Here is a 15297-nt window from a genome sequence, read left to right on the forward strand (position 1 = left end):
CCCTGTGTGCCTACTCTTTTCCTTCCTATTGGTTCTTTCTGAATAATGTCTTTCTACCAATTGAATGTTGCCTTTTCCAAAACTGTCTATGGCCTTCCCCACCTCATCCTATGTCTGTAAAGATTCCAGACTTAGCTGGCAGAGGAGAGAAGTGGCTTATGTTGGGAAGAAGCAAGTTGACTTCAGAGAAAGCAGCTGGATGTCAGAAAGAGGCAATTTGACTTCAGAAGAGAGAAGCAGAGAGGTGACTTAACCTTAAGGGAGAGCGACCTGCCCTTCCCATCCCCTTTCCAGCTCCCCTCTCCACTGAGAGTTGCTTTCATCACTCAATAAAATTCTACACATTCACCATGCTTCAGGTCGTCTGTATGACCTCATTCCTTTTGGGCACCAGAAAAGAATTCGGGATACACTAAGCATGGGTACCCCCAAAAAGCTGTCATACTGGCCCTTCGCCCTCACTGGTGGAGGGCAGCTGCCCCATGTGACACTGCTGTTCGTGGACAGTGGAACTAAGGGAGCATTGTAACACACCCTCTGGGGCCTTGGAGTCACAGGCACCCAAACCTGGATGCTGCCATGGGGCCTACGTGGAGTTTGCTCCTGCTGATACTAAAGCAGCTGGTTCCTACACTTGCTCGCCTGAGCACTCCCTCCCCTGAGGATTGCAGCACAGCAGACCTGAGTGAGTGGAGCTTGCTCCCGCCGGCACCTAAGTTCTCCCACCTGTGAGGGGTTGAGTGGGGTGGACTGAGTTAATGGGGCACTTCTGTTGCAAGTCCTGCAAAGGGGTCAAGAAAGTATCCTGCAACACGACATTGACTCCAGGCTTGGCCCTGTGATTTGCTTTGCCCTCTCTTATAGCCTTGAGGTTGCCATATGAAAAAGCCTGAGCTAGTAGCCTTCATGCTGGAGTCATTTGACCCAACCAACAGCAGCACTAACCGCCAGGCATGTAAGTGCGTTTTTCAGACAATCTAGCCCCAGTCAAGCTACCTCACAATTTCAGTCACATGAGTAATTCCCAGCAAAACCAATAGAAGAATATCTCACTCGAGTCCAGCTCAAATTGCACTGGCCCATAAAATTTTAAGCAAATAAAAGGGATGGTGTTTCAAGGCACTAAGTTTTGGGGTTGATTTTTTTGTGCAGCAATAGGTAATTAATATACCATTGTAATAATTTTGGTTTTTATTTTGAGTGACATGGGAAGACATTCGAATATTTTGAGCCAGAGTCAGACATGATCTGACCTTTCAAGAAGATTACTCTGGTTGCTATGTTGGGGAAAAAAAACAAAAAAAACAAAAAAAACACAACAACATAGGTAACTAAAGAAAGGAGGGAGACAATTTGGCAAGGTGATACAGTGAGCTAGATGAGACATGATGGTGGCAGTTGGGTAGTAGCAGTGCAGATGGTGAGAAATGGTCAGAATCTGGGTTCTAAATTAAGAGAAAGTTTGTTGATAGATTGAATGTGAGGTGAAAGAAAGAGAATCAGAAGGCTCATGGATTTTTTGTCAGATGATAACATGAGAAAGAGCGCAAAACTCTTTTTGTAAGCTAGGGGAAGACAATAACGTCAGGGATTCTGTTCAGGAATGTTAAGTTAGAAATACCTGTAGACATCTAGTCTGCAGGACAATGATTCAGGATTTATATATGAGCTATAAACTTAAGAGCTGTGAGTATATAAATAAGATTGAAAGCCACGAGGCTAGATGGAATTTTCTAGGGATTTAGAGCAAATTGAGAAGAGAAGATCCAGTAACTAAATTCTGAGACAGACACTTGAATGTTTAGAGAATCTGTTCTCAAAGTATGATCTGTGGTCCCATGGGGTTCCCTAACACTCTTACCTGGAACCCTGGAGATCAAAACTACATTTTCATAATCATACAAAGACATTATCTGCCTTTTTTTTTTTTTTTTTTTTTTTTTACTGTATTGACAATTGCATTGAAATACAAAAACAATGGTGGGTAAATTGCTGTCACTTTAGCATAAATCGAAGACAGTGGTACTAAACTCAATTAGAAGTTAATTATATGCTTCACCACTGTTGCTCTTGTAGTTTAAAATGAAATGCCAACTATTGCTCTTGTAGTTTAAAATGAAAATGTAAGAATGCCCTTGAGGAGAGGGTAACCATTCCTGATGACCACTTATTACACATCTATTTATTAACAACATTCTGTATAAAAACGTAGAAATATTAACATTCTGTATAAAAACATGGAAACTTCTCATAAACTACTTCCGGTCCAAAGTGAAATTGGCTCAAGGAAAGACACTTGTGCCATTGTTTGAATTGCAGGCTGAATGACTTTCTTTAGGGAACACATTTTTTATCCGAAAATCAACTAACAGAAAAATTAGGTTTATTCAAACTTGGGTTTTTGGCAGACATTTTCTTGAAAATAAACCAAGTGACATTGTCAGTTTAAAGAAAACAACTGACTGTCTTTGTTGCCAGTGATAACGTTTGAACTTTCAAGCAAAAATTTTGGAAAATTTGCCTCTGTAAGCTTGACAGCTTCCCAATATTGTCAGGTGAGGTCAGTAGTGATATTAGGAAATGTGATTTTTTGATATTATATAATGAGACATGTCAACATTTGAATAATCTGCATAATTCAGGGAACTAATATTTTCCCATTGACTAATGCATAATGTTACAAAATCATGAATGGGTAAAAAAGCCATTTAAAGTGCAGGATTGACAATAGATTTTCACATAACTGAGTACAAAACATTTACTGATAGAGTTTTAGACTGCACTTCACAATTAACCTTCAAGAAACTAACACTTGGAGTTAGGTACAAAATCAAAGGGAAACATCCAAAATTATTTCAAAAGGCTATTAAAATACTCTTCCTTTTTCCAAATATATTATCTAAGTTAGGTCAGATTTTCTTCATATGCTTCAACCCAAACAATGCATTAGAATAGATTGAATTAGAAGGAGAAATGACACTCCAGCTGTCTTCTTTTAAACTAGACTAGGAGTGGGCAAATCTTTTCCATGAAAGTCCAAATACTCGATATTTTAGGATTTACCTGCCATATAGTTTCTCTTTGTCACAAATATGCAGCTCTTTCATTGTAGTGAGAAAGCTGCCACAAATACTATGTAAGTTAATGAACATGGCTGTATTCCAATAAATATTTATAAAAATAAGCAGTGGTCCAAATTTGTCCAATAGGCTGTAGTTTGCAGAACCTAGCCCCACACTAGGCAGTAAAGATATTTTTAAAACTATAAAACATTACCAGTTTTCTTACTAATTTGTTTTGAAAAACAGTTTTTTCCATAAAAATTGTATGTAGGTTTCGAAAATATAGCTATTTTTTCATAAAAAATGTATTTCTGTTAATATGTAGTAGGTTTCTAATGATCATGTTTAAACAAATTAATAAATAATTCTTTTTAAGTCTCAACTTTAATGTATGATACAGTAATAATTGATAGATAAAAGCCACATAACCAAAAGCTCTTTGAGAGCTTTAATAGTTTTTAAGAATGGAAATGGGGTCTTGGTACCAAAAAGGTTGAAAACTACTGGTTTGTAGGCAGGAGACATGAGAAGAAACCAGTAAATGAGACAGTGGAGGAGTAGCCCATTGAGGAAGCAGGAAAACTGGAAATGGGATATCCTGGAAACCAAGTGAACAACTTGTTTCAAGGAGGAGAGTGTGAGACTAACTGTGTCATCTGATAATAGCATCATCAGAATACTAATGGTGAGGAAGACCAGGTCAGGTGGCTCACGCCTGTAATTCCAGCAATTTGGGAGGCCAGGGAGTAAGGATCGCTTGAGCCCGGGAGTTTGAGACCAGCCTGAGAAACATAGCAAGACCTTATCTCTGTAAAAAATAAAAAAACTAGCTTGGTGCCGTGGCACACTCCTGTGGTCCCAGCTACTTGGGAGGCTGAAATGGGAGGATCGCTTGAGCCCAGGAGGTCAAGGCTGCAGTGAGCCATAATTGCACTACTTCACTCCAGATACTGGTCTCAAAAAAAATGCTAATGACAAGGGACCAATAGACAGCGAAATGTTGAGCTTGTTGAGCTTCAAGAGACAGTAGGGCTAATAGGGCTGTAGGACACTGGAGAAGAGGAAGGCATCCAGGGCACTTGTCTTAGTCCATTTGGGTTGGGGAGGCCTTTGCTGAGGGTGAGAAGACCTCATCTACCGGCAAAGAGGACTAATCAGAATTTAGGGACTCAAGGTCCCCACGTTCATCAGGGTCTTCCCACATGTCCCCATTCCAACTTACAGGATCTCATTATTTCCCAGTCAGTGCCTATACTTTGACAGTAGATACCCTACACTATAGGAAATAAGCCTGTCCCTTATGGCACACCTAGAAGCTCTTAGGTCATTTACACTGTGCTTGACCCAGGAATTTAAATTCCTGAGCTCATCATTTTCTTTCATTACTTTATCCAGTGGCATTAGTAGCAACCAATCAACATCATTATATTTTTCAGTTTTACAACAATATTTGAAACTATCACATACAGAGTTACTCACCTCCTTGCCTCTTGTAAGGGGTTGATTAGGAGTATCCAATGCAGATATTTTGCATATTTCTATAAATAGTTCACAACATGGACTATTAGTGCTTTCTTTACTATGGAAATGAGATCCTTAGCATTTTTAGATCTAAACAGATTAAAGAGCCAGTTCCAGAAACCCCAAAACCAATTCAGAAAACTCATTTTTAAAATTTTATTTATCTAGAATCACTCTTGTTAATAAAATCTGTATTAGTTAAGGTTCTCTAGAGAATTACAACTAATAGGATACATAGAAAGATAGACATATGAGAGGATTTATTATGGGAATTGGCTTATGTGATTATGGAGGACAAGAAGTAGAATGATATGCTGTTTTGCAAGCTGGAGAACCAAGAAAGCTAATAGTGTAATTCAGTCTGAATCTAAAAGCCTGAGAATCAGGGGAGCCAACACTGTAACTCTCAGTTCAAAAGCCTAAAAGCCGGGGACAAGTACGGTATGTGTATCGGGGTTGCTGGTATGAGTCCTGAGAGCCTGGAACTCTGATATGCCAAGGCAGGGGATGATGGTTTTTTCGGCTACACAAGACAGGGAGAATTTGCCTTTTCTTTGCCTTTTTGTTCTATCTGGGCCCTCAAGGGATTGGATGGTGCCTGCTTACATTGGCAAGGGTGGATAATCTTTACTGAGTCTGCTGAGCCAAATGCTAATCTCTTTTCACCTTCGCAGACACACCCAGAAATGTTTTATCAGCTATTTGGGTATCAATTAACCAGTCAAGTTGACTCATGGCACTGGTTGAAGAAATTGCTTTAAATGAGTGAAAAGTTCCCACTTCTGAAACAAGAGGTAGTAAATAAAGGATGAAGGCAGTTGTGGGCAAATTTGTAGGTGCAGTAGCAGGAACTGAGGGAGTGTCAATCTGATAGTTTCTATTTTCACTTTGAAGTAGGAGTGAAGCTTCTTTTGAAATGAGGGGGTGAAGTGTTTCGGAGGCTTAGAAGAGTAGGAAACGTGAAAGGCTGAAGAAATGAGGAGAGAGAGCTAACGAGGAAAATTAGAGGGTTTCCAGGTAATGTTGACTTGCCAGGTGGGGTTAGAAATTATGAATGTATCGTGGCACCAATCTATATGATTGATGGATTTTCTCTAGCAAATATTTAAGAGCCCAGGTATTAGTACAGAGAAAGTAGACAATAAACCTGCTATACCAGAAGTAGGCAAACTTCTCCTGTAAAGAGCCAGATAGTACATATTTTAGGATTTGCAGGCTATACAGTTTCAATCACAGCTATTCAACTCTGCCTTTGTAGTATAAAATCAGCTATAGATAATATATAAACAAATGAGCATGGCTGTGTTCCAGTAACACTTATATTCACTGAAATCTGAATTTTGTGGCATGACATTTTATGTCACAAAACATTACTCTTTCACTGATTTTTTTCAACTGTTTAAAAACATAAAAACAATTCTTAGCTTGTGGGCCATACAAAAATAGGCAGCAGGTTGATTGGTCTGTGGGGTCCGTAGTTTGTAAACCTTTGCCCTAAACTTTGGGGCAAATTAGAGAAAGGTACCTGCTCAGGACAGATCTACCCCAGGACTCTGAACAAAGCTTTAGTTTTTTTTTCCATTTGTCCCCTTTGCTGGGTGCTTTTGTGCAGTGCACAAACTGCTCTTATGCTTTCAGATTTGGGGATCTATCAGACCCCCAAATGATGGTTGTTTCAGATACAGCATGGAAAGTGAGGATATTGGCACAAAAATGGTTGAAAAGACAGGTCACTTTAGTGTTATCTGAATAGGGGTGGGAGGTAAGGCGGAAAGGTGCTGATAGACATCCAGTCAAGGGGATCAAGGGCCATTAAGTATTTTTTTTATTTTTTTATTTTTTGAGATGGAGTCTTGCTCTTGGCTCTGGTTGCCCAGGCTGGTGTGCAATGGTGAGATGACTCACTGCAACCTCCGCCTACTGGGTTCAAGCAATTATCCTGCCTCAGCCTCCACAGTAGCTGGGATTATAGGCACCTGCCACCACACCCAGCTAATTTTTGTATTTTTAGTAGAAACGGGATTTCACCATGTTGGCCAAGCTGGTCTCGAACTCCTGACCTCAGGTGATCGGCCCACTTCGGCCTCCCAAAGTTCTGGGATTACCGGCCACTGTGCCCAGCTCTATTAAGTGTTTATGAGCTCAAGGAACCAATATAATAGGAATAATTGAGGGAAGAGTTGGAACATTAAAGTCCTAGAGAGGCATGTTTGAACGTATGACGTAAGAGTGAAAGAGTTTAGGCAATTTTACGATGTAGTGTGTGGCACATCCAAGGGGTCAAAGTCTTTGATGAGAAAGAGAAAATGGCCACATTGTCAGTAAGTGACAGCACCGATAGAGATTAGAGGTTGACACAGCTGATGTTATGAACATAAAGAAACAATGACAGTAAAAATGTAATGATCTGGAAATGGTTCAGGGACAAAGGGAAGATCAGTCACTTTAACTCATGCCTGACACTCTCTTGTCCTCTCCCTTCCAAAAATTAGCTCCCAACTTTTGCTTCTATACCCCAAGGACTTAGGTCCTTTAAGATCCTTTTCTTTCCTCCCAAAGAACCGGTCAGGAACTGGGAAGAAAACATTAGTGAAGAAATTTAGAGGTTAACATATAAGAAATAGAAAAGCTGGAGATGTTTATAGGTTCCAGGTTTTGCTTCATTGTGGTTGTATATTTCAACTGCTGACTAGAATCTCCAGCTGAATGAATCAGAGGCTTCTTCAGCTCAATATGCGCAAAACAGAACTGAATTTCCTCCTTGACACATTCTGCCCATGCTGCCAGGTAAACTTCTTCCTGCTTTTGTGTAACTCTCTCAGTAAAAGATATTACCAGCCCCTCTCCTTACCCAACTCCTTCCATAGGTTTCCTTAGTCTGTCCGACTATCTTCGTATCCAGTGCTACCCCTCTGCTTTAGGCTCTCATCATCTCTGACTTGGATTATTAGAACTTCCTTTCAATGAACTCCCTAATAATCCTGCTTTATTTAAATTTTCCTAAGTTGTTCATCATTGATTTTTGTGTTAATTTGATTTTGTAAAATATTGCATTAAAGTTTCATTTATCTTGATACCCAAATAGTTTGGTGCCTCCTTAAGGTGTGCACAAAAAGCAAGTGCTGTCCTCACTTCACTTTTGTCCTAGCCCTTCTCCTCCCTCCAGTCTTGTCTCCCTCAATCTGTTTTCCATTTAGCCAGGCAGCCAGTCAAATAAAATACGTAAGTAATCATGCCACATTCCTGCTTAAAATTCATCAAAGTATTCCCCTCAGGTTAATTCAACGAGACCTCACCAAGATCAATCTTGTTCTGGTCCCTGCTTTCTATTTCAGTCTCTATTTTGGATTTCCTCTTTTTCCTATATTTGTCATTGCCATGGCTAACATTATGTACAGACACAGAATGAACACATAATGTTCTTAGAGCTCCCCATGTATTATTTCATTCTATATGATGAGGTGATATAGATGCTATTATATTATTTCTATATTATTTTATAGCCAAAGACATTGCTATAAAGGGTTACCTGAGGTTGGGAATTTATTTTAGAAAGAAATTTATTTGGCTTACAATTCTGCAGGTTGTGCAAGCATGGTATCAACATCTGCACAGCTTCTAGTGAGACCTCAGGAAGCTCACAATCATGGTGGAAGGCAGAGGGGGAGCTGCCATACCATATGGCAAGAGAGGGAACAAGAGACAGAGAGAGAGATAAGTGTCATGCCATGCTCTTTTAAAAACAACCAGCTCTCACGTGAACTCATAGAGAACGCAGTCACTACCATGAGGACAGCACCAAGACATTCATGAGGAATCTGCTCCCATAACCCAAATGCCTCCCCCTAGGTCCATCTCCAACATTAGGGATCACACTTCAGCATGAGATTTGGAGTGGACACACATCCAAACCACGTCAGTCACTAAGCTATAAAGTTTCACAGTTCCCTTCCCCTAAGTCTTTTTATGCTTTTCTACATTTCCCCTCCTTGGAAAACTCTCCATTCTCCTGCTGTGGTTACTTCCTGCAGTAGGTGGATTAGTGGCTCCCCTAAGGCATTCACATCCCAATCCCTGGAACCTGTTACCTAACATGGTAAAATGATTTCGCAGTTGTGATTAGGTTCAGAATTTGAGATAGGAAAGTTATCCTTGTATTATCTGAATGGACCCATTGTAATTACAAAGGCCCTTACAAGAGTGAGACAGGGAGATCAGAGTGAGAGAGAAGATACGATGATGGAAGCAGAGAGGTCAGAGTGATGCCATTGCTGGCAGGGGGCCATGAGGAATGTAGGCAGCCTCTGGAAGTCAGAAAAGGCAAAGAACACACTATTGCTTACAGCCTCCAGAAAGAATGCAGCCCTACTGACACCTTGATCTTGGACTTTCAATGTCCAGAGCTGCAAGTTAATACGTTTGTGTTATTTTAAGTCATTAAATTTCTGGTAATTTGTTACAGCAGCAATGGGAAACTAATACACTTCCTCTGGAATGCCTTTCCTGGTCCCCTCAAATTATATTAGATGCTCTTCCCAAATGTTCCCACAATTTCCTGTTCTTGCCTCTTACTCAGCACTCGCTGTGTTGCATTGCATTTCCTGGTTATGAGCCCATCTCTACCTCTAGGTGGTAAGTTCCTTTGACTGGGATCTCGTTCTTTTGTATCCTCAGAACTTTACTTAAAGATACACAGTTGGAGCTCAACAGACATTTGTTGAGTGAATAAATAAATGTGATTTCTCAGTCAAAGAGGGTTTGGATTGTGTGTTTATACTACAATTATGTTTAAAATGATGACTATTAAGCTTAAAATGCAACCAAATTTGCCTTCCTGTTAAGAAAAAATAAAAACATAAAGGACACAGAGTGGGCTTTTTTCTAAGAATCCCATGAACACTGCAGGGGGAAGCAGTTACCTTGACAGTAATGAGAAACCTACTTTCTTCAGAGAACCAAATGAAGCAATAAAACAAGAGAGGGTAAAGTAATTAAGAAATTCTGGGCCGGGCACAGTGGCTTATGCCAGTAATCCCAGTACTTTAGGAGGCCGAGGAGGATTACCTGAGGTGAGGAGTTCAAGACCAGCCTGGCCAAAGTGGTGACACCTGTCTCTAAAAATACAAAAATTAACTGGGTGTGGTGGTGTACGCCTGTAATCCCAGCACTTTAGGAGGCCGAGGTGGATTACCTGAGATCAGGAGTTCAAAACCAACCTGGCCAACAGGGTGACACCCTGTCTCTAAAAATACAAAAATTAGCTGGGTGTGGTGGTGTACGCCTGTAATCCCAGCACTTTAGGAGGCTGAGGCGGATTACCTGAGATCAGGAGTTCAAAACTAACCGGGCCAACGTGGTGACACCCTGTCTCTAAAAATACAAAAATTAGCTGGGTGTGGTGGTGTACGCCTGTAATCCCAGCACTTTAGGAGGCCGAGGTGGATTACCTGAGATCAAGAGTTCAAAACCAACCTGGCCAAAGTGGTGACACCCTGTCTCTAAAAATACAAAAAATTAGCTGGGTGTGGTGGTGCAGGCCTGTAATCACAGCTATTCGGGTGAGGCTGAGGTAGGAGAATTGCTTGAACCTGGGAGGCAGAGGTTGCAGTGAGCCGAGATCACACCACTGTACTCTAGCCTGGGTAACAGAGAGAGACTCTGTTTCAAAAAAAAAAAAAAAAGAAGAAGAAGAAGAAAAGAAAACCTGAAGTTTAACATAGGCTTATACGTTTTTTACATAGTAAGACACATACTTAGAAATGACATATGTGCTAGCTATGAGAAGTTTTTATTCATGACAGTGGTGAATTGAGTGGGACTGTACTTGGCCTGCTATTGTTGAATATGACTCAAACACAAGTCAGGAACACATGACATTTTATTCCTATTTTCCTTTTGTTGTGAGTCTTTGTAATGCTCTATGTCTCACTCCATTCAGCTGATATAACAAAATATCATAAACTGGGTAACTTATAAATGATATTTATTTATTATGGTTCTGGAGGCTGGGAAGCCTCAAGGCACTGGCAGATTTGATATCTAGTGAGGGCCTCCTTCCTGGTTCACAGAATGACATCTTCTCTCTGTGCACATGAGGTGGAAGGGCAAGATAGTTGTTGGGGGCCTCTTTTATAGGGGTACTAATCCCATTCGTGAGGGTTCCACATCACTACAATGGCCCCATCTCTTAATATTATCACATCAGAGATTAAGTTTCAACATATGATTTTTGGGGGGACACATTCAGACCACAACACCTAATTTAACAGTGTAATTTCAGTATGCTGATTCTCAAAGGGAGAAGTCATTACACAATCACCTGTTTCTCTCCCATCCTATAACCCACCAACTGTTTTAATAGTCTGGCATGGTGTGACTGGGTCACCTGCTTAGGGTATTACAAGCTTAAGTCAGGTGTTAGTCAGACTGGGTTTTTATCTGGTGGCTCTGGAGAAAAATATCTGCTTCCAAGTTCAGTGGTACACTTATCACAATTCAGTCCCTTGTGGTTGTGGAACGGATGTCCCATTTCCTTGCTGGCTATCAGCTAGGAATTCCTCTCAGCAACTAGAGGCTGCTTTTAGGTACTTTTCCTGTGGCCACAATTGTCACTTTACAACACAGATGCTATGCCTAAAAACTTAACAATAAATATTATCAAATATCCAGGCAAGATTAAAATTTCCCTGATTGTCTCAGAAATTATCTTATGGTTTGTTAACAGAAGGATCCAATCAGGATTCAAACATTGTCTTTGGTTGAATTATGTCTTAAATCTTTTAAAATATAAAACGTTTATCCAGTTCTTTATTTTTCTTGCAATGTATTTGTTGAAGAAACATGAATTTGTTTACAGAATTGTCTTTATTTTAGATCCTCCTGATTGCATCCCAATGGTGTTATTTAACATGCTCCTCTGTCTACTGTATTTTTAATAAAATTGGCAAATAGGTATGAGGTTTGATTCAATTCAGTTTCAATTTTTTTTTTTTTTAAAGAAGGAATATGTCATGGGAAGTATTGTGTTTGTACTATTGCATCAAGTCAGGAGACACATAAGCTTGGTTCTGTTTCTGTGATGTCAACAACCACTAATCACCATTGGCTGAACCCAATATTTCATTAGGGGTTGCAGACAGGTGATATTTTAATTTTACCAATTCTTCTTCATTTATTAAGTACAATATTTCTATATAGAAAAACTTTCTCTCATCAACTATTTCCTTAGGTTACCCTGAGGTGCAGTTCTTTCCAGGAAGGGCAAGATAAACACTTGATTCATTCTTTTTGTTGTTTCTGTTTTTAGAATAATGTATTGGTTTCCCGGCATTCTCCAAAGGGATCAATAAGTTTTGTTGGTCATTTCTTTTTTTTTTTTTCTTTTTTTTGAGATGGTGTCTCGCTTTGTCACCCAGGCTGGAGTGCAGTGATGTGATTTCAGCTCACTGCAAGCTCTGCTTCCCAGGTTCACGCCATTCTCCTGCCTCAGCCTCTCGAGTAGCTGGGACTACAGGTACCCGCCACCATGCCTGGCTAATATTTTTGCATTTTTGGTAGAGATGGGGTTTCACCGTGTTAGCCAGGATGGTCTCAATCTCCTGACCTCGTGATCCACCCATCTTGGCCTCCTAAAGTGCTGGGATTACAGGCGTGAGCCACCATGTCCGGCTTGTTGGTCATTTCTTGCTGCGGGAAGTCAGGGACCCTGAAAGGAAGGACCGGCTGGAGCTGCAGCAGAGGAACATAAATTGTGAAGATTTCATTTTAATATGGACATTTATCAGTTCCCAAATAATACTTTCATAATTTTTTACGCTTGTCTTTAATCTCTTAATCCTATTATCTTTGTAAGCTGAGGATGTACGTCACCTCAGGACCACTGTGATAATTGTGTTAACTGTACAAATTGATTGTAAAACATGTATGTTTGAACAATATGAAATCAGTGCACCTTGAAAAAGAACAGAATAACAGTGATTTTTAAGGAACAAGGGAAGATTTTTAGGGAATAAGGTCTGACTGCCTGGGGGGGTCGGGCAAAAAGAGCCGTATTTTTCTTCTTGCAAAGAGCCTATAAATGGACATGCAAGTAGGGAAGATATCACTAAATTATTTTCCGAGCAAGGAATATTAATATTAATACCCTGGGAAAGGAATGCATTCCTGGGGGGAGGTGTATAAATGGCCACTCTGGGAATGTCTGTCTTATGCGGTTGAGATAAGGACTGAGATACGCCCTGGTCTCCTGCAGTACCCTTAGGCATACTAGGGTGGGGAAAAACTCTGCCCTGGTAAATTTGTGGTCAGACTGGTTCTCTGCTCTCAAACCCTGTTTTCTGTTATTTAAGACGTTTATCAAGGCAATACTTGCACTGCTGAACATAGACCCTTATCAGTAGTTCTGCTTTTGCCCTTTGCCTTGAGATCTTTGTTGCACCCTTATTAGTTCTGCTTTTGCCCTTTGTCCTGTTCCTTCAAAACATGTAATCTTTGTTAGAACCTTATTAGTAGTTCTGCTCTTTGCCCTTTGAAGCATGTGATCTTTGTACCTACTCCCTGTTCTTACACCCCCTCCCCTTTTGAAATCCTTAATAAAAACTTGCTGGTTTTGAGGCTCAGGTGGGCATCACGGTCCTACCAATATGTGATGTCACCCCCGGTGGCCCAGCTGTCAAATTCCTCTCTTTGTACTATCTCTCTTTATTTCTCAGCTGGCCAACACTTATGGAAAATAGAAAGAACCTACATTGAAATGTTGGGGGTGGGTTCCCCCAATAATGTCTGTAGTAGTAGTTGTTGTTAATATCATTATGAACTCTGGATTATTACAAATTTGACATGTTCCAATTCATTGCAGGTATTGATCTTCTTGATGCTCAAATTGCTCCATCTCTGGACACTGGGAGCCTCTTTTATTGGCTCCTGTGTTCCTTTGTTGTGACCCTATTAGTCTTGGATAGATTCCTTGCTTTCCAGTATAATCAACTCATCTTGCTCTAGTCTTCCAATTAGCCTTTTCTCTACAGACATGTCTTGGTTCTTTTATGTAGGAAATAGCATTTATTGTAGAGGCCACAATCTCCTCACTGGGTGAATTCATTTACTTTGCGGTAAATATTTTAAGACATTTCCATGAATACCATTAGAAAAAACTTAAATACATAAATAAAACATCATGCCTATAATCCCAGCATTTTGGGAAGCCAAGGCAGGAGGATTGCTTGAGCCCAGGAGTTCCATACCAGCCTGGGCAACATGGTAAGATCCCATATTTTTTTTTAAAGTTAGCTGGGTGTGGTGGTGTGTGTCTGTTGTTCCAGCTACTTGGGAGGCTAAGCTGGGAGGATCACTTGAGCCCGGAAGGTTGAAACTGCAGTGAGCTGTGATTGTACCACTGCACTACTGTACTCCAGTCTGGGTGACAAGGCAAGACCGACCACAAAAGGAGAAAAAAAGAAAAAGAAAAGAGAAAATATATTATAAATTCATACTGTTCATAATGTTATTTCTAACTGTGAATTAGGATGACTGTATTTATTTAATTTTTATATGGTATCTCTTTTTTTCTAACCCTGAAAATCTTGGTTCCTGATAAGATTGAAATAATTGTGTGAACACTCTTTCTCTCTATATATACATACATATATATATATATTTAAAATTACAGATATATAATACTGGCATTATTACTAGCAGTATGATTTAAAAAAAAACAGTTTAAGTTTTTTTTTGTAGTTACTTTTGTCCTTAGGCTATTTCCCAGTAGGGATGTATAGATAAATTCCTATATTGCAAAATAACTTAAAATAATTCTTTTCTGTATGGTTAATTTTCCATATCTCTACCTTGTTAAGTTTATTTCATTTTGTTTTCAATTAAAATTTTATTTTCAATTAAAATTTTATTTTCATTTATTTTACTTTATAATGATGCATTAGTCTGTTCTCGCATTGCCATAAAGAACTATCTGCAACTGGGTAATTTATAAAGAGAAGAGGTTTAATTGGCTCATGGTTATGCAGGCTGTACAGGAAGCATGGCTGGGGAGGTCCTAGGAAACTTTCAATCATGGCAAAAGGCAAAGAGAAAGGAGCACGCCTCACATGATCAGAGAAGGAGGAAGAGAGTGAAGGCAGGGTGGTGCCACACACTTTTAAACAACCAGATCTCGTGAGAACTCGTTCACTATCATGAGATCAGCATGGGGGAAAGCTGCCCCCATGATCCCATCACCTCTCACCAGACCCCTCCTCCAATACTGGGGATTACAATTCATCATGAGATCTGGGCAGGGACACAAATCCAAACCATATCAAATGCTATAAATCACTTACATGCTTCCAAATATGTTTGATACATATGATTGAACAAGGTACATTTAGAAAAGTTTAGCTTCATTACTTTTTTACTCCCTCTGTCCTCTCTGCCCCCCATAGATAACCATTTTTGTTTATCCTTCATTTAAAAATAATACATACAAGTAGATTTCTCTATATTATTTGTCCACTCCTTTCTTAGATAAAAGATGCTTTTTTTTCTCTAAACAAGCTTGTTTTTTAATGTTTACCTAGTAAACCCTGGTGATTACACCATAGTCATATGTAGATATTTATTTTATGGCTGAATATTATTCAAATATGCAAAATCACGGTTTATTCAACCAATCTTTTTATGGTAGGCATATGCATTGTTCCTAGTCTTTTTGCTATGTCAA

The sequence above is a fragment of the Macaca nemestrina genome, chromosome 10 (assembly GCF_043159975.1).
Source record: "Macaca nemestrina isolate mMacNem1 chromosome 10, mMacNem.hap1, whole genome shotgun sequence".
Lineage (NCBI taxonomy): Eukaryota > Metazoa > Chordata > Mammalia > Primates > Cercopithecidae > Macaca > Macaca nemestrina.